Here is a 21,215-nt window from a genome sequence, read left to right on the forward strand (position 1 = left end):
ATGGATTGTGAGGCACAGACCCTGACCACAAACCCCAAAAGGGCAAGGGTGTCCAACAGAGGGAAGTGCCCAGGCAGGGACATTGCCTCAGAGTCAAATAAGCGTGAGACTTCACAAGTAGGAGACCAGGACAGTCATAAGACTTCTCAAAACATCCCACGACTATGACCACAGGGGCCGGCAGATATAAGGATGGAGTGCTGAGGCTCCCAGCAGCCTGGCAGCTCACAGGCGATGGGGCAGGTGCAGCACACACATTTCACTGCCATAGCCGGATGTCTGCTCTCTGCAGACTAAGTACCAGAGTGCTGAGGGGCAGTGAGGGGGACATGAACAGAGTCAGGTCCAGGACCAAGACAAAATCACTTAGTAGAGGAAGGTTCTAGACAACTTTAACCAGAGAAGCAGGATATTAACTTGGTATAAAGAGCTAAGGAAAACAAACCTTCCTGTTCAGAAGAAGCCAACAGGAAAATTGACCTTTTTTGAGCACACGAGTTGTGTTCCCCGTGTTTATGAGTGGGGCATGTGACACAGGAACACACATTTTCAAACAGAAGATGTGAGGTGTCGATGGTGCTCAGGTTCTGTGCACAGCTGCCCCTCATGTCCCTGATGAGGGCCCACACCTCCCTTTGACTAAATCCCGCTCTACATTGAAATGCACCCTTGAAACAGGCTAGGCCACACAGACCCTGGGGCCCCTCACTGTGCCTCTGTTGCCAGCTTTCTCTCCCCAAGGTTTAGGAGTTGTGTTGGTAGATGTGCCAGGTAGGAATGGGTGTGCCAAGATCACACTTTCTCTGCACTTTGATCAGTTGTAACAATTACCATCCGTTTCAAAAAGAAGTTTCTTTGATGAGGGGTAACAGCTACATTTATCCATCTGTATAAAGGTAAGAATTTAGAATACAGTTAGAAATTATGTTGTTTTAGGAAAATGACAGTAGTAAGTTCTCTATGACCTCAAATCCATGGGTAACTGGCTGGGTATACAATACCAAGCATGAGTTCCCTTGTATGGAGGGAACCTTAAATTTAATTAGATAGTTATTGGTTACCCCAAGATAAAAGTGGGGATACCTTGCCAGGCTGGTCACTACTGGTAATTCATTGCTCTATAGCTGGGTAGGACTTTATATTGCTTTTCTCTCATAGCAGCTGAAATTGCACCTTTGGTACTGTGAGAGCTAGTCCTCAAAGACGAGGCTTCTGGGCCCATATCAGCTCAATTCCTCCAAGTTCTGTGTCCAAAGAATGAGTGTATTTGTCAATGGGTTCTGGCCTTCAGCTTGTAGGAGGTAACAAAGAGCAATGGTAGTCCCTATATTATTTTGGAAGTCTCTTGGACCACCCTGACAACAGCTTGAAGGATGGTACCCCATGTGTCTTAGTTTGGTTTCTATCACTGTGATAAACACCATAACTAAAATAAACTTAGGGAGGAAAGGATTTATTTCACATTACAACTTACAGTTTCTCATGAGGGAAAGTCAGGGCAGGAACCTGGAGACAGAAGCTAAGACAGAGGCCATGGAGCAATGCTGCTTCCTGGTTTGCTCAGACTGCTCTCTTACACAACCCTGACCATCTGTCTACAGGTTGCATCATCCCCATAAGCTAAGCCCTCTGGCGTTAATCATTAATCAAAAGATGCCCTATAGACTTGCCTGTAGGCAGTTTTAGGGAGGCACTTCTTTTCAGTTAAGGTTCCTCTTCCCATATAGCTCTGACTTGTGTCAAGTTGACAAAAAAAAGCTAGCACACTGTGCCTGCCACTAGAGCTATATAATATGTAGCATAATATAAAATGTAGTTTTCAGTATCCATGTAAACTATTTCCCTTTTCGAACATTCTTATGTCTCCTTCCACCCTCTGTATCACTTTTCCTCTTATACTTCAAACGTTAACCTATATTTCAACATTCATCCACATAGAAGGTAATTTGTTGCATTAGAAAGGAATATTGCTGTCACTAAAGTCCTCACCTTCCCTAGGAAAGAAATAGTCTGTAACCCTTGCTGGGCTAGCCTTGGGTTACAATGACTCATGGTGCCCTTAGCTCATGAATGTTTTCCAATTGTTAGAATACTGAAAAGAGAGAAACAGTGGGAGATACCCAGATAAGAAAGACCATAAGAGATTTTTAGATGGTGAAGGAAATACGTGGATGCACACAGGGGTCTGCACAGCACTGTGAACTGTGAGTGAGGACCCAGGGACTCCAGCTCTGGCTTCAGCTGCGTAAGGGAGGAAGCGTGGTCAGTGGAGAAAGACAGGGTTCAGAGAGTGTGCTTTGGGAGCTGGTTTGGAAAGAGAAGTACCTAGGTTGTGTCCTCTCTTCTGCTGATTTCCAAAGCCAGGGACTCTCACAAAGGAGCCTGGAACTGGACTGCATGGCTATCATCTTGGTTCTACAGATGGCCGTGACAGAATACCCCAACTGGATGTAGAATGGCAAGGCCCAGGTGTTTGCAGACCTGAGCACCCTGGAGATGGAATCCATGCATGGTTTCCTGATGAGCAGGCCAGAGTTGGAGCTGCAGCATCTGGAACACAGGCTTTAGACAAGAACTCTGTTCCTCACTGAAGTGCTGCTATACAAGAAGAAGGGTGTCCTAGGGTTTCTGGATAAGGAACAAGAGGTTCTGTAAAACAAGTCCATGTTGTCAGATTCACTGGTGCCCAGGAGTACCCTAATGCCAATGAGTTTGCTGTAGGGTCCCAGCCACAGTCCTTCCACATAAGAAAATTGTCCCCCAGGTCAGTGAAATATGAATCTTGGACACCCAGACCCATGTCCAAAGCAGAGTATAGTACCCCCTACCACTGAATCAAGCAAGTCATGGCGACTTTGCATTTACTCATCCTTGATACCACTGGATTCTCCCTAGAGGATTGCAGTGGCCAGTGCCTGACCTTCACCCAGGTGGCCCCCACAGTGTGGAGTCTAGACAATGGGCCACCGGGTTTCTTTTGCAGTGCATTGTGATCATGGGAGCACAGATGTCCAAGACTGGAGAGGGGAGAAGGTCGGGTGTGATGACAAGCTCTACAACAGCCCAGAGGAACTGGCTCAGAAATATGCGGATAGAGAAGTGGGCATGGTGGTCCTTGAGGACCCACTGTCCAAGAGCACAGAGAAACCATGAATCTTTAACAAGCTTGGTGGAGAAGTCCCAAGACACCTCAACAAATCTGGCCCCATGTGAAACAAGCCAGTTGTCCCTGATATAGTCTAGGAGACAATACTGTGATCTACCAAGACTGGAACTACCTTGGGAATGAGCATATTGCCATGAGGTCAGTGTTCAAGAGGCTATGGCCATGTATAGTGAAGACACACATGCAGGATAACTGACCAAGACCACAGACATGCGCAGGGGCCTGGGCAGTGTCATCCATGAATTATCTCCCCTGCCATCAACTGTTCAAAGACAACCACCTACCTAGAGTTCATCCACTGCTATGACACTGGTAGTCTTGTCCATTACCCTCGGTTCTTCCTCATCTTTGAGAAGACTAAAAGGGTTCCTGTTAAGCCCAATTTTAATTATATTTATTATTTTATTACATGAATGGGTGTTTTGCCTTCATATTCACCTACATACCATGTGGTACGTAGTACTAGAATTCCCTTGTACTAGAATTACAGATGTTTGTATCATCATGTGGGTGCTGAGAATTGAACCTGTAAGAACAGTCAGTGCTCTTAACCACTGAACTATCTCCCCAATCCCTATTACGTCCATTTTAACACCAATTTTACAGGCAAATTCAAATCATATGAGAGACTGAATAGACAAATGTTTATAATGCAAACAACTTCAGCAGTCTACAATTTCTATTATATCTGGGACTTCATTTTGTGCACTAGTGGCATGATAAAAAACACACCTCCAGTTAAGTTCACACCACCTCATACACCAGTATCTACAACCAGAACCACCCCTGGGATCCCCCCCCAATTGTCATTGAGGAGCTCCTTCAGAACAACAACAGTATTGAAGACCAGGTACAAGACCACTATCTCCCTTCCCTCCTCTTTCTCTGTCATTACCCTCTAACTTAATCTGTCCCTAGTCTTAGGAGTATGGCCTATGTGTGGAGGGGCAAGTTCAGAGGTCAGGAAAGATGAGACAACCTCTTTTTATAATAGAGCTGAGGTCATATGGAGGAATTTGTAAACACCTCTAATAATATCCCAGCCATGGAGTCCTTGGTAGGACCATAATCCACACTTCCTTTCCCACTAAAGCCTCTGTCTCTCCCATAGGATTTGACGGCCTGGGGAACAGTGGGATTCTTACACAGGCTCTTTCTGAGGTTGTTCCCAACATGGCCTCACCTGGAAACTCCATAAGTTTCTTGCCCCAACCTTTCAACGCCTTCTATATCCACTTCCTTGCTTCTTCAAGGACACCTAGTCCAACTCATACCAACACTGGATCCTGGGCACGAGGTCTACCTTATGCCTCCCCTTCAACCTTCATAGGACCTACAACCCTCCATCAGTGTCCAACCCCATCTGCTGTCAATAGTCCCAGATCCCCACCAGGGCAGGCAGCAAACCCTTCAGCTTCTACCATGTGTGTCACTTTCTAGAGCTGTGGAAGACATGGGCCACACACTAAGATGGGGGGCTGTGGGATTGATTCATGTTTCTAGTGTACCCCAAAAGACCTCCATGACCAGGGCAAAGAAAGTCAAATGAAATACTGGATTTTTATGTTAGATGAGTTGTTCACTGCCTGAGATATTCGGGTGCCTCTCATGGAGGCTGTAGGTGAATTTTCCCACCTCACTGATGTTGTATTTAAGGAAGGTGTATGTATGCAACTACGTGTGTGTGTGTGTGTGTGTGTGTGTGTGTGTGTGTGTGTGGTGTGTGTGTGTGTGTTGCCACTCCAGCCACATAATGGATAGCTTGACTGAAAGCCACCCCTCCCTTTATCCTGTCTTCTCCTAGCTGACCAATGCATTCTTGCTGAGTAGGAATAAAGGCAGCCAGAGCATAGCTCAGGGGCCCACAGAATAGGGCACTGAGGAGGTTGCAAGAAAGCCAGGAGAACAAAGGAACAAGATGGTCACTCCAGGGCATTCTGAGGTGACAGAGAACAGCACTGACAGGAGGTGGGTTACAGAGAAGCAGACAGAGTCACCGACTGCTAAGTTCTCCCTTACACTATGGCTCCCTTGTCACTGTGTCCCTCCCCTTGTCACCTACTTATGTCAGAAGAGAGGGTTCTAAGCTGCTCTTCCTCATCTTCTTCCTCCTGGGCAAAGCAAAATGACACTTGGAGGTAAGAGATTTCAAAGAGGGCGGTCAGCCATGAAGGACATGGAGACACAGGGAAAACACAGTCCCTTCTGTAGGAATCGTGCTGTCTAGAATGACTGCACAGATCAGTGGGTGGCGGTGGCTGGCAGGAAGCAGAAGCAGCATCCTTAGCCCTGTGGTGGCTGGTGGCTGTCGTTACACGTTTGCCAGGATTCATTGGATGCATGGCAAGATGAACCTTGGCACACATTGTGGGTTTGAGGTGGCAATGGAGTATCTCTGTGGCTCAACATTGTCACACATGGACCATATTAGTGGATTCTGATAGCGAAAAGGCTCGGGGAAAGGGTCAGAGACACGGGGTAGCTCTCTATTCCTCCTCAAATAGCTATGATGCTAAAACTCCTCTAAAAACTGAAGTGTCTGGACCCATCAGCATGCCTGCATGGGGGGTGGGGAGTCATAAGGTCCATTCTTCCCTGGAGAGCTGTAAGCAGTTCATGGTTGCTGGAGTTATATTCCTTGGCAATGGAGCCACTGAGAAGTTACCCCTGTCAAGTAAATAAACATCAAATGTGCTTGTGCATGCAGCCTCATTAACTCAGTGAGCTATGAGAAAAAAGGCACACAAGTAAGAAAGGGGTTTGTTGGGAGCAGGAAGTCATTTAGCTGGAGGTGGTGCCATGGGGTGGGTTAAAGTAGATTTTATAGAAATGTGAAATTGTGAAAGAATAAACAACTTTTTAAGAACAAGAAATCTGAAGTGAGTATGGTGCTGAATGTTTTTAATCCCAATACTTGAGAGGCAAAGGCAGGCATATTTCTGTGGGTTTATAGCTAGTTAAATCAATATAATAAGTTCCAAACCAGTCAGAGATGTAAAGTGAGCCCCCGTCTCAAGCTAAAACATGAAATCTAGATCTTCACAAGATTTGTTCTGCTGGTACCCTGTCATGGGAGGAAGAAGGACCTCATTGGGACTCAACATCCCTGAGAATAAGAGAGAGAAATTTTCGTCAGTGGTGTATCTTCCAGAAAGTTGCCCATAATCATATGTGTATATTCTCCCCCATGTTATTGTAAACAACGCTAATAAAACTCACTGGGTCACCCAAATGAAAGATATGAAAGTAGAAGGGGCCAATTGGAAAGTGGAAAGGGATGTACAGGAGTTAGAAAGGAACAAAAATTTAAAGATTTTATTTATTATTCATTAAATGCATATTTGTTTTATTATATATTAATTTGTACATAAATTATATTATATATTTGTATAATATATCTGCTAAAATAAATATATACTTATGTATATATAATGTGTTTAAATCACATATACTCCCCTCCAAGTCTTTGCCCATACCACTGCTTTTTCCTCTTCATGTGCCTTTTCTTTTTATACCAACTGAGTCCACTTAGTTCTGCTTGAATGTGAATTAACGTGGGATCATCTACTGGAGCACACGTAGCCTCTCAGGGTCTACATTACTGAAGAAAACTGACTGTCCCTTCCCCAACAGTCATCAATTACCAATAATTCCTCTGGCAGTGATGGGATTCCTGAGCCCTCCCGTCTCCATGCTCGGATTTTTGCTGGCTTGATTTTGTGCATGTCTTGTGCACACAGTAACAGCTGGGATGAGTTCATGTGTTCAAGGTCCCATCATGTTCAGCAAATACTCTTTCTCTGAAGCTATCTACTCCCTTAGCTCTTGTAATCTTTCTGCTCCCTCTTCTAAATTGATCCGGAGCCTTGAAGGGAGGAGGTATAATATAGACATTCATTGAGAGCTGAGCATTCCATGGTCTCTTAACCTCTACGTGTTGACAGGTGTGGGTCAGTATTAATTACCATCTACTTCAAATGGAAGTTTCTCTGATGAGGCATGAGAGGTGCACTAGTCTATTGTATAAAGGTATGAACTGAGGGAACTGTCTATTTAGTAGAACAGTAATACTGGGTTTTTTACTAGAGCCTATGACCTAGCCAGCCATGGGAATTTGACCCAGTTAACATTAACAGGCACAGGATCCATTCTGAACAATATAGCAAACTTGAGACCAGCCAGGGTTATGTGAGACAGTTACTGAAAAAATAAAGGAAGGAAGGAGAGATGGAGGAAGGAAGGAAAAGAAAGAAAAACTAGAAGAGAAGAGAAAGAGAGAGAGAGAGAGAGAAGAAAACAGAAAAGAGCTCCTAGAGAACCACACCTGAGATTGTTCTCTGACCTCTTCAGACACACATACAAGTGCACCAGTGTGCACGCACACACACACACACACACACACAAACAAACACACACACACACACACACACAGAGAGAGGGGGGGAGAGAAACACGTACAACATAAAGGGATGAAATAGTTTTAAATACATAAATCCTATCCAGAAATAGACAGTAGAACCACAGTGCAATAGTATCCTCCCCTTGTTCCAAGTTCACCCAGAGCCTCTTGTCTCTGTCAGACTGAGCCACGAAAGTATAATGTAATGTGGGTTCCCTGGACTTTAACCATAAGCATTGGAGCAACAAAGTTCTAAGGGTGCATTGCTTCCATGAAGTCAAACAAGTATGGCAGAAGGCTAGGAGAGTGCAAAGGAACCCCTAGACCAGTCTTGACAGTGATCACCGGGGCCAGCAGACACATTGACAGAATGCTAGGCTCCCAGCAGACACAGGGACAGAATGCTAGGCTCCCAGAAGAAACAGGGACAGAATGTTAGGCTCCCAGCAGACACAGGGACAGAATGTTAGGCTCCCAGCAGACACAGGGACAGAATACTGGGAATTCTAGCAGACACAGAGAGCATGGGGGAAGGGGAAAGGGAATTAGGAGCAAGAGAAAGGGAGAAGAGGAGGGAAGAGGAGAACAGGAGAGAGCAGAAAGATTGAGTCTGGGGAAGAACAGAGGAGAGCAAGAAAAGAGATACCATAACAGGGGGAGTCATTATAGGTTTAAAGAGAAATCCAGCACTAGGTAAATGTCCAGTGATCAACAAGGATGACCCCGAGTAACAATCTAAGCAATAGTCAGGAGGCTACCTTAAATGCCTTCCCCGATAATGAGATTGATGACTACCTTATATGCCATCTTAGAGCTTTCATCCAGTAGCTGATAGAAGCAGAAGCAGACACCCACAGCTAAACACTGAGCCGAACTCCAGTTGCATAGAAGGAGGAGTGATGAGCAAAGGAGTCAAGACCAGGCTGGAGAAGCCAACAGAAACAGCTGACCTGAACAAGGGGGAGCTCATGAACCCCAGACTGATAGCTGGGAAACCAGCATAGGACAGAACCAGGCCTCCTGAACATGGGTGTCAGTGAGGAGGCTCCTATTTTTCTCAGAATATCTTGTCCTTTCCCCTTCTCCAGGGGACCATGTGTGTCTCTTTCAGGGGTCTCTTTGTCTCCTAGCTTCTCATGACATGTAGATTGTAGGCTGGTAGTCTTTTGCTCTGCGTCTAATATCCATATATAAGTGAGTACATACAATGGTTATCTTTTTGTGACTGCGTTACCTCACTCAGGATGGTTTCTTCCAATTCCCTTCATTTGCCTGCAAGTTTCAGGATTTCAATATTTTTTCCACTAAGTAATACTCCATTGTGTAAATTTACTACATTTTCTTAATGCATTCTTCAGTTGAGGGGCATTTAGGTTGCTTCCAGGTTCTGGCTATTACAACTAATGCTGCTATGAACATAGTTGAACAGATATCCTTGTGGTATCAATGTGTATCCTTTGGGTTATATGCCCAACAGTAGTATTGCAGGGTCTTGAGGTAAGTTGTCCAGAATTTTCTGAGAACTTGCCATTCTGATTTTCACAGCACCTGTACAAGTTTACACTCCCACCAGAAATGGAGAACTGTTCCCCTTTCTCCATATCCTCTCCAGCATAAACTGTCATTGGTGTTTTTGAGTTTAGCCATTCTGGCAGGTATAAGATGGTATCTCAGAGTGGTTTTGATTTGCCTTTCCCTGATGGCTAAGAATGATGAGTACTTTCTTAAATGTCTATCAGCCATTTTATATTTCTCTTTTGAGAACTCTCTTCTTAGTTCTATACCCCACTTTTTAATTGTATCCTTTGGTGTTCTGGTGACTAGCTTCTTGAGTTCTTTGTATATTTTGGAAATCATCCCTCTGTCAGATGTTAGGTTGGCGAAGATCTTTACCTATTCTGTGGGCTGCCATTTTGTCTTGTTGTCTTTTTTCATTATAGACATGTGCAAGTCTGGCCACTCATAACCAAGGAACATATTCAATACTAGGCTGTCTTGAAATCTCCTCTGAAATAACCCAAATATGTTAACCCATAACTCTTTAATGTAGCCTCAGGCAAGTGTTTTGAACAAGGGTATAAAGTAGGCACACTCTTCACTAAAATATTATGAGAATGATGCCTAGGCTGAATATCACTCTTCTTCTCCTCTGAAAACTATGGAACAAGGCTTCCATGGTTCAAATAACCCCAGCACCCCATATTCCATAATACAACTAGATCACTCAGCTGCTTTCCTAATCCAAAGTCCTAAAGTCCCCATTCCTCTAAATAAAACAAAGGTCAGACCTAGCACAGCAATACCCTAATCCATGGTACAGGTAGAAAGGTCCTTGGCTCCTGACCCATCTCTCTGGATTCCAGGGTCCCTCATCTTGTTCTCCCACAGGCCACCCTTTTTATCTCAATCTATGAAAGTCATTTTGAAATGGGAAAATCTCCCCACTCCTTCCACGTCCTTCCTCCCAGCAGCTGTTACCAAAGCTGTCAGTACCTGGGCTTTGACCACCTTGATGAGCTTGTCTTAGCCACCCTTCTTCAAAAAGACAGTTGAAGAGACAAAGTTATCAGTGAAACACTGAAAAGGAGATTAATCCACTGGAGCCTCAGCAGGTTGTGGGACAAAGGTCTAGAGAAGGTCCCTTCATTTCCATCAGCAGGTTGTAGGAAATTTCAGTTTCTTGGTTCTGCTGTTTTAATAGTCTGACAGCCAAATGTGGAAAGAGATGCACTAAGATAGGCACTTTGACAATCTGAACCCCAGTGCAATCATCTGTGAGTTCCTGATGAGTCACTCCTGTTTCTGTCTGAGAGAACTTCCCACAGTGACATGAGTGAACTTGCAGGAGGATAATTATTTTGAAATTGATTGTAGATTCATGGTTTCAGGTCTTGACACTAACATTGTTTGGAAATATTTAATTCATACAACTTACTGAACAATTCAGGGTTTGTATGATTGAAATAAGCAATAAGGAACATATTTCTTCTTTGTATAAAAATTAGGGAAAGTGATGGAACTGGGATTGGTATATAAAATAATATTGTTTTTAATTTAAATAAAAGTTAAAAAATATCCAATGGGGAAAATGGCCTAGGTGACAAAGCATTTCAGAGCTCCTCTATTGAAGTTTCCTCTGAGTTCTATATCCAGAACAGCTTCAAAGCTGTTGACTGAGATGATCCAGCCTCACAAAATACCCCAGTCAAAACTTGACTATAATTCTAAATTTTCTCTGGGTACCTCAAAGATTATAAGTGCCTGAGTCCACTCTGGTCCATGCCCTGTGCTTAAGGTGAGTGGGGGTTCTCCTCTGGGACCCAACTCCCAACATCCCCCTGCATCTGTCTCCCTGGGCATGCTCTGTCCCTAGAGTCGACACACCCTGCCAGAAAGGACCACCCTGTGTCTGGTCTCACCTCAATCTTCAGTCCTCTCTGGTCCCTGCCCTGTGGTTGAGGTGAGTGGTGGGTCCCAACTCTTGACATCACCCTGCTTCCATCTCCCTGGGCATTCTTTGCACCAAGAGAGGACGTGGCCCACCAAAAAGGACCACTCTGAGTCTGGCCACACCTCAGTCTTCAGTCCCCTCCAGCACCTGCACTGTGCTTGAGTTTTCAGTCCTCTCTAGTCTCTGCTCTGTGCTTGAGAGTGTCTCAGAACCACCTGTACCCATCATGAGACCCACTGGAGTATTTGACCTGCTAGAAATCACTGGAACAGATCCTAGGACCCAAACCAACAAGGAGAGGAAGAGACACCACCAGCTCCCAATGACAGAAGGGATAAGAAGGCAGCAATATAAAAACACAGACAACAGAAAAACAAGTTTGATAACACCAGAGCCTAGAAACTCTACACCAACAAGACATGAACATCCCAACACAGATGAAACAGAAAAGAATGACCTTCAAAACAACCTCATGAAAGTGATAGAGGCCCTCAAAGAGGATATGAGAAAATCCCTTAAAGAAATGGAAGAAGGCACAAACCAAAAAATGCAAGAAATCAACAAATCTCTTAAAGAAAGCAAGGAACGCCAAGCAAAAAACAATCAAACAGATGAAGGAAACAATTCAAACAGTTGAAGACCTGAAAACTGAAATGGAGACAATAAAACCACACAAATAAGGTAATGCTGGAAATAGAAAAGCTGAATAAACAATCAAGAACTACAGATGCAAGCATAACTAACAGAATAAAAGAAATGGAAGACAGAATCTCATACACTAAAGATAAACTAGAGGAAATAGATTCATCAACAAAAGAAAGTCTTAAATCCAACAAATCCATAACACAAAATATCCAGGAAATATGGGACACCATGAAAAGACCAAACTAAGAATAATAGGTATAGAAGAAGGTGAAGAAGTCCAGTTCAATGGTGCAGAAAACATATTCAACAAAATCACAGAAGAAAACTTCCCAACCTGAAGGAGATGCCTATGAAAGTACAAGAAGCTTACCGAACACCAAATAGACTGGACCAAAAAAAAAAAGTCCCCTTGCCACATAATAATCAAAACACCAAACATACAGAATAAACAAAGAATATTAAAAGCAGCAAAGGAAAAAGGCCAAGTAAATATGAGTCAAACCTATCAAAATTACACTCAACTTCTCCAAGGAAACTATGAAAGCAAGAATGTAGGCGGAAACAGTGTTCCTCCATTAACTATGTGACTTATTAGAGGCACATACAGATGAGATAATAAAAGGGCAGTTTATCACACCACTAGCCACACCCACTTTAGGCATGCCTAAAGACGTATACGGACGTAGGCCGTGAACTATGTCACTAGCCAGGCCCACTTTTGGGCCTGGCTAAGGGCGTTACAGAGGAAGGTATAAAAGACTGAACAGCAGAAGTCTAGCTCTCTTTTTCCAGCTTTCGGGCTTCCAGTTCGGCGGCAGGAAAACTACTCGGCTCATCTGGGTTACTTGTTTGTCTCTTGTGAGTAATTTCTACAATAAATACTTATTTTTACTTTCAGTAAGTGTGCCATTTATCATTGCAGCATCACAAGAAGGTCTGGATAGATGTTCTACAAACACTAAAATTCTAGCCCAGACTACTATTCCCAGAAAAACTTTCAATCACTATAGATGGAGAAAACAAGATATTCCATGGCCAAACCAGATTTATGCAATAGGTATCCACAAATCCAGCGCCACAGAAAGTTCTAGAAGGAAAACTCCAACCCAAGGAAGATAACTACACTTAAAATAACATGAGCAGTATATAATCTGACTTTACCAGAAGTCAGAAATAGGAGAAAAACTCACACACAAAACCACCACCAAAAACAGATCCAAACCAAACAAGAATCAACAATTGATGGTCATTAATATCCCTGAATATCAATAGTCTTAACTCACATATAAAAAGACACAGGCTAACAGAATGGATAGGAAGACAGAATCCATCCTTCTGCTGAATACAAGAAACACACTTCAGTTTCAAAGACAGATATTATGTCAAGGTTAAGGGTTGGGAAAAGACTTTCCAATCAAACGGACATAAGAAGCAAGCAGGTGTAGCTATACTAATCTCTAACAAAATAGACTTCAAACTAAAATTAATCAAAAGAGATGAAGAAGGTCATTTCATATTCATCATAGGAAAAATCCATCTGGAGGAAGACTCATTCTGAACATATATGCCCCAAATATAAAGGCACCCACATTCATAAAAGAAACATTACTAGAACTCAAACTACACATTAAACCCCACACACTTATAGTGGGAGACTTCAACCAGGCAGAAACTTAACAAAGAAAAAAGGAACTAACAGAAGTTATCACCCAATTTGATTTAACAGACATCTATAGAACATTCCACCCAAACAAAAAAGAATATACCTTCTTCTCAGGATCACACAGAACCTTCTCTAAAATTGACCACATACTTGGCAGTGAAGTAGACCTCAACAGATACAAAAAATTTGGAATAACCCCCTGTATCTTGTCAGACCACCACGGTTTAAAATTAGAATTCAACATCAGCACTAATTGCAGAAACCCCACAAAATCATGAAAATTGATCAGTGCTCAATTGCATCACCCCTTAATAAAGGAAGAAATAAAGAAAGAATTCAAGGACTTCCTAGAATTCAATGAAAATGAAGGCACAACATACCGAAACCTTTGGGATACTTTGAAAGCTCTTATAAGAGGAAAATTCATAGCACTAAGTGGCCACATGAAGAAACTGGAGAAGTGCCACACTAGAGAATCAACAGAACACCTGAAAGCTCTAGAACAAAAAGAAGCTGGAGGAGGGTAGACACCAGGAAATAATCAAATTAAGAGCTGAAAACAATAAAGTAGAAACAAAGAACACAATATAATGAATCAATGAAACTAAGAGTTGGTTCTTTGAAAAATCAACAAGATAGACAAATCTTTAGCCAACCTAACCAAAAGATGGAGAGAGAACATTCTAATTAACAAAATGAGAAATGAAAAAGGGGACATAACGCCGGGCGGTGGTGGTGCACGCCTTTAATCCCAGCACTCGGGAGGCAGAGGCAGGTGGATCTCTGTGAGTTCGAGGCCGGGCTGGACTGATAGCCTATGAAACAATACAGAGAAACCCTGTCTCGTAAAAACCAAAAAAAAAAAAAAAAAGAAAGAAAAAGGGAACATAACAACAGACACTGGGGAAATCCAAAGAATTATCAAGTCATACTTGAAAACCTGTACTCCACTAAATTGGAAAATCTAAAGGAAATGGATGATTTTCTGGATAGATATCACTTACCAAAATTAAATCAAGAACAGATAAACAATTTAACAGATTTATGACCCCTAAAGAAATAGAATTACCCATAAATATCTTCCATCCAAAAGGTGAGGGGCAGATGGCTACATTGCAGAATTCTACCAAAAATTCAAGGAAGAGCTAATACCAATACTCTTCAAATTGTTTCACACAATAGAAGTAGAAGGATCACTGCCAAAATCTTTTTACAAGGCTACAATTACCTTAGTACCCAAACCACACAATAACACAACCAAGACAGGGAATTACAGACCAATCTCCCTCATGAACATTGATGCAAAAATACTCAGTAAAATATAGGCAAATAGAATCCAAGAACACATCAGAAAAATCATGCACCATGATCAAGTAGGTTTCATCCAGGGATGCAGGGATGATTCAACATGCAAAAATCCATCAATATAATCCACCATATAAACAATCTGAAAAAGAAAAACCACATGAACATCTCACTAGATGCTGAAAAACCCTTTGACAAAATCCAAAACCCTTGTATGATAAAGGTCTTAGAGAAATCAGGAATAACAGGAACATGCTGAAATATAATAAAAGCAATATAGAGCAAACTAACAGCCAACATCAAACTAAGTAGAGAGAAACTCAAGGCAATGCCTCTAAAATCAGGAGCAGGACAAGGATGTTTACTTTCTCCATATCTCTTCAATATTGTACAAAAGGAAATCAAGGAGATACAACTTAGAAAGGAAGAAGTCAAACTTTTATTATTTGCAGATGATATGATAGTCTACCTAAGCGACCCAAAGAATTCTACCAGGAAATTCCTACAGCTGATAAACACCTTCAGCAAAGTGGCAGGATACAAAATTAACTAAAAAAATCAGTATCTCTACTATATATAAACAATACAGGGGATGAGAAAGAAATCAGACAAACATCACCCTTTATGATAGCCATGAACAACATAAAATATCCTGGGGTTACTCTAACCAAACAGTTGAAAGACATGTATGACAAGAACTGTGAGTCTTCAAAGACAGAAATTAAAGAAGATACCAGAAAATGTTGGAGTGTAGAAGACTGCAGACAGAAGTATATCTATCACCATGCACAAAACTTCAGTCCAAATGGATAAAAAACCTCAACATCAATCCAGCCACGCTTAACCCCTTAGAAAAGAAAGTGGGAAATACCCTGAAATGAATTAGTACAGGAGAATGCTTCCTGAACATAATACCAGTTAGCACAGACACTGAGATCGACAATTAATAAATGGGATCTCCTGAAACTGAGAAGTTTCTGTAAGGCAAAGGACACAGTCAACAAGACAAAACAACAGCCCACAGAATGGGAAAAGATATTCCCAAACCCCACATCTGACAGACGGCTGATCTCCAAAATTTACCAAGAACTCAAGAGGCAAGTTCCAAAACACCAAAGGATACAATTAAAAGTTGGGATACAGGACCAGCTGGTCCAGCGGGACCAGGTACAACAGGCGCTACATCCAGGCCTGAGTTCCAGTGCCTGGGGGTTCCCTGGGAACTGCACAGAGCTTCCAATCCTGGCGGGAGCCAAGCACCCCAGATTCCAGGTCTTCTTTCCCACCAATGAGACCAGGAAACCAAAAGATCCAGGGAGACCAGGGGACCTTCTGTTCTGGCAGGACCGGGTACAACAGTGCCTGCATCCGGGCCTGGGTTCCAGTGCCTGGGGATTGCTGGGAACTGCACAAAGCTTCCAATCCTGGAGGAAGCCAAGCACCCCAGATTCCAGGTTTTCTCTCCCACCAATGAGACCAGGAAACCACCTGATTCAGCAAAGGGACCAGGGGACCAGGTGGGAGGCTAAGCACCCCAGATTTCTGGTCTTCTTCTCCACCCAAGGGACCAAAACAAGGACAAGGAATAGAAGAACTACCAGATTATTGGACTTTCTAGCACTCACCAAAAGGGAATTCTGGTCCCCTAACCACCAGACCAGCAAGGGGCTCTTTCTGCACCCACTAGAAGAAGAGATGGAAAACAGACAATACAAAAACACAATCAGCAACAGAAAAACAAATATGACACCGCCAGATTCTAGAGACTCCACACAAGCAAGACTCCAACATTCCAAAGCAAATGAAGCAGAAGAGAATGACCTTAAAACCACTTTCATGAAAATGATATAGGCCCTAAAAGAAGATATAGGAAAATCCCTCAAAGAAATGGATGAAAAAACAAACTAAAATGCAAGAAATGGAAGAAAAAACAAACCAAAAAAGACAGGAAATGGAAGAAAAAACAAATCAAAAAATACGAGAACTGGAAGAAAAAGCAAACCAAAAAATGCAAGAAATGGAAGAAAAAGCAAACCAAAAATGCAAGAAATGGAATAAAGAACAAACCAAAAAACTCATAAAAGGCAACAAATGGAGGAAAAGATAAAATGAAAATTGCAAGAAACTATGCAAACAGTGCAAGGCTTGAAAACTGAAATAGAGACAAAAAAACACAATCTGAAGAAAGGCAGGAAATAGAAAAGCTGGGCATTATCAACAGAATACAAGAGATGGAAGAGAGAATCTCAGGTGTTGAAGATATACTAGGAGAAATGGATTCATCAACCAAATAAAATCTTAAGCCCAACAAATCCTTAACACAAAACATCCAGGAAATATGGGACACCATGAAAAGACCAAACCTAACAATAATGGGTATAGAAGAAGGAGAAGGAAACCACATCAAAGGGGCAGAGAACATATTCAACAAAATCATAGAAGAAAACTTTCCCAACCTTAAGAAAGACGTGCCAATGAAGGTACAAGAAACTTGCAGAACACCAAATAGAGTGGATTACAAAAAAAAAGTCCACTCACCACGTAATAATCAAGACCCCAAATATACAGAATAAAGAAAGAATATTAAGAGCAGCAAGGCCAAGTAACATATAAAGGAAGACCTATCAGAATTGCACCTGAATTCTCCATGGAAACTCTAAAAGCCAGAAGGTCCCAGATAGATATTCTACCAACACTAATAGACCATGGATGCCAGGCCAGACTACTATACCCGGCAAAGATCTCAATCACTATAGATGGAAAAAAAAACAAGATATTCTATGAGAAAACTAGATTCAAGCAATACGTATCCACTAACCCAGCCCTACAGAAAGTTTTGGAAGGAAAACTCCAACCCAACGAAGTTAACTACAACCAGAAAAACATAGGCATTAGAGAATCCCTCTCTACCAACAGCCAAAAGAACAAAGGGGTGAAATTCCACACATAATTATACCAACAGCAACCATTCCAAATCAAAGAAGAATGAGCAATCAATGGTCATTAATATCCTTCAACATTAATGGCCTTAACTCACCCATAAAACGACTCAGGCTAGCAGAATGGATTCGAAGACAGAGCCCATCCTTCTGCTGCATACAAGAAACACACCTCACCCTTAAAGACAGACATTACCTCAGAGTTAAAGGTTGGGAAAATTTTCCAATCAAATGGACCCAAGAAACAAGCAGGGGTAGCAATCCTAATATCTAACAAATTAGACTTTAAAATAAAATCAATCAAAAGAGATAAAGGGGGTCATTACATACTCATCACAGGCGAAATCCACCAAGATGAAGTGTCTATCCTGAACATCTATGCCCCAAATACAAAGGCATCCACATTCGTAAAAGAAACATTACTAAAACTTAAATCACATATAAAGCCCCACACACTTATAGTGGGAGATTTCAACACACCATTCTCACCACTAGACCAGAATACCAGACAGAAACTCTACAAAGAAGCAAATGGTCTAATATGTGAGGAGCCGCCCTCGCTATCGCCATTAGAAGATGGCACTGACATCCGTTGTCAGTTGGAGTCCATCGTTTAAGCTTTGCCTCTCCCGTGGCATCATCTGGGGTGATGAGCAAACCACCAATCCCAGCTCTACACGTCTCACTCGGAGCTCCTAGGCTTATATAAGGGGCTGGGTTTCTTAGCTTGGGGTCTCCCTCTCAGAAGCTGATCATCTATCTCTCAAGATGCATTAAAGCTTTACTGCAGAAGGATCCAAGTGTCCTGTGTCGTTCTTGCTGGCGAAACTGTGGCGCGGGACATCTGGTGCCGAAACCCGGGAACTCTTCAACATCCCCGGTGCCGCGGAGACCCCTCGGAAGACGGGGCGGATTCGGAACTGCAGGGACATAAGTTCAGAGAGGTATGCTTGATCCTGAACACCCCCCTTTCTCGACTTTGGCCTTAATTTATCACCACCATGGGACGGGTCAGTGGAGGCTTTGGTGCTAGTCCTGTTTGTCCTTCTTCTTCATCGTGGCTGGTGCTGACAGAACGGTGCTGTCAGTCTGGTAAAGGAGTCGAGCGCCGTTTTTTTAGATAAGCCGCCAGCGCGATGGGGTCGTCACAGTCAGTGGTTACTGCCCTACAGACTGTGCTAAAACAAAGAGATCTTAAAATTGCACCACGAACACTTCAAAATTTTGTGAAGGAGGTAGATAGAGTGGCACCATGGTATGCTTGTTCCGGGTCCCTCACTGTGGCCTCATGGAACAAGCTAGATAAAGACCTAGACAGGAAGCATGCAGAAGGAGATCTCCGCTTAGGTACCAAAGCCATTTGGAAGCTAGTTAAAAACTGCTTGGAGGATGAGGCCTGTCACCCTGCTATAGTAGAAAGTCAGGGAACCTTAGAGGAAGTTCAGGATAGCATGTCAGAAACTGAACGGAGTGAGAGAATGGGAGCTTGCAAAAGGAAAGACATGTCTAAGAAAAAAGGCCCTCCCCAAGAAGTTAAGAAAGGGGGGAGAGAAAGAAGGGAGTGATCATTCACCCCCTAACAAATCTAAGAAAAAGAAAAAGCCAGAATCCAGCCTATACCCTACGGTAGAGCTAGAAGCCTTGGAGCTAGATAATTCCAATTCTGACACTCTGGATTCTAGCGAAGAAGCTGGTCTAGAGGAGGAGGCGGCACGGTATGAGGAAGAAAGATATCACCCTGATAGACACCGGCCGCTGAAAACAAAAATGAATGTGAGGCCACCGCCTATAAATCCGGCGGGCTCACGCCCCTCGGCGCCTCCGCCATATGAGCTTTGGCTGAATACTGGTACTGACTCCTTTTTACCTTTAGAGGAACGGAGAAAAATACAAGTGGCTTTTCCAGTATTCGAGAATGTGGAAGGCAGAAGAGTACATACCCCCGCAGATTACAATCAAATCAAAGAATTGGCCGAATCCATTCGTAATTATGGGGTCAATGCTAACTTTACCACAATACAGGTGGAAAGGCTTGCTAATTTTGCCATGACTCCCACTGACTGGCAGATGACAGTGAAAGCAGTGCTTCCCAACATGGGACAATACATGGAATGGAAGGCTCTCTGGTATGATGCAGCCCAGGCGCAAGCTAGAGTTAATGCCACGGCTGGAGATGAGAATCAGAGGCAGTGGACATTTGAAATGCTGACAGGTCAGGGTCAACATGCCCTTAATCAAACCAACTACATCTGGGGCGTCTATGCTCAGGTGTCGGCCGCCGCTATTAAAGCATGGAAGGCCCTCACAAAAAGGGGAGAATCCAGTGGACACCTTACAAAGATTGTCCAAGGACCCCAAGAGCCATTTTGAGACTTTGTGGCCAGAATGACCGAGGCCGCCGGTCGCATCTTTGGTGATTCAGAACAAGCTATGCCCCTGATTGAGCAACTTGTCTATGAACAAGCAACCCAGGAATGTCGAGCGGCTATCGCCCCTCGCAAAAGCAAAGGTTTACAAGATTGGCTCAGAGTGTGCAGGGAGCTGGGGGGGACCCCCAACCAATGCGGGACTAGCTGCCGCCATTTTACAAACGCACAGGCGTAGAGATTTATCTAATCGAAAAGCTTGTTTTAATTGTGGGAAAATGGGGCACCTTAAGAAAGATTGTCAAGCCCCTGAAAGAACAAGAGAACTGGAGCTTTGCCGTCGTTGTGGTAAAGGTTATCATAAGGCTAGTGAATGCAGGTCAGTCCGGGATATAAAAGGGAGGCTTCTGCCCCCTATTGAAGAACCCAAGGTACCCCAATCAAAAAACGGGTCACGGGGCCCATGGTCCCAGGGCCCTCAGAAATATGGGAACCGATTTCAGAAAAGCAATCAAGAGAAAGTAGAGGCTTCCGAGGAACCCCCGGAATGGACTTGCGTGCTGCCTCCGACTTCTTACTCATGCCCCAAATGAATGTTCAACCGGTTCCAGTCCATTCCCCTGGACCTTTGCCCCCTGCCACCATTGGGCTTATTCTGGGCCGCGGCTCCTTAACTTTACAGGGACTCATTATATATCCTGGGATTGTTGACCCGTATCATAAAGAGGAGATTCAAGTTCTCTGTTCTAGCCCTCGGGGTGTATTCTCTATAAAGCGGGGAGATAGAATTGCACAACTGGTGTTGCTGCCCTCCCTCGGGGATGGAGAAACCTACACTTTACAAAAAAGGGCTATGGGATCTTCTGGAAGTGATTCAGCCTATCTGGCTATACCCCTAAATGAGAGACCTACAATAAAATTGTTAATTAATGGAAAAGAATTTGAAGGGATAATGGACACGGGAGCAGACAAAAGCATTATTTCACTCCATTGGTGGCTGAAGTCTTGGCCCACTGTTGTTTCATCTCATTCTCTACAAGGTCTTGGATACCAGTCCTCTCCTGCCATCAGTGCCTCAGCCTTAACCTGGCGGAATGCTGAGGGCAAACGGGGATGTTTTACCCCCTATGTGTTGCCACTCCCTGTAAATTTATGGGGACGGGATGTGTTACAAGCCATGGGCATGACCCTAACTAATGAATACTCCCCCCAGGCATCAGCCATTATGGCAAAGATGGGGTATACAAAGGGTAGAGGCTTGGGTAGGCAAGAACAAGGCAG

The 21,215-nt window shown here is 43.3% G+C and overlaps 1 pseudogene; it reads left to right on the plus strand.

The window, feature by feature from the left end:
- The window catches only part of LOC101827288, a 37,958-nt pseudogene that overhangs the window by 3,517 nt on the left and 13,226 nt on the right, over positions 1 to 21,215 (plus strand).

The sequence above is a fragment of the Mesocricetus auratus genome, unplaced genomic scaffold (assembly GCF_017639785.1).
Source record: "Mesocricetus auratus isolate SY011 unplaced genomic scaffold, BCM_Maur_2.0 Super-Scaffold_6731, whole genome shotgun sequence".
Lineage (NCBI taxonomy): Eukaryota > Metazoa > Chordata > Mammalia > Rodentia > Cricetidae > Mesocricetus > Mesocricetus auratus.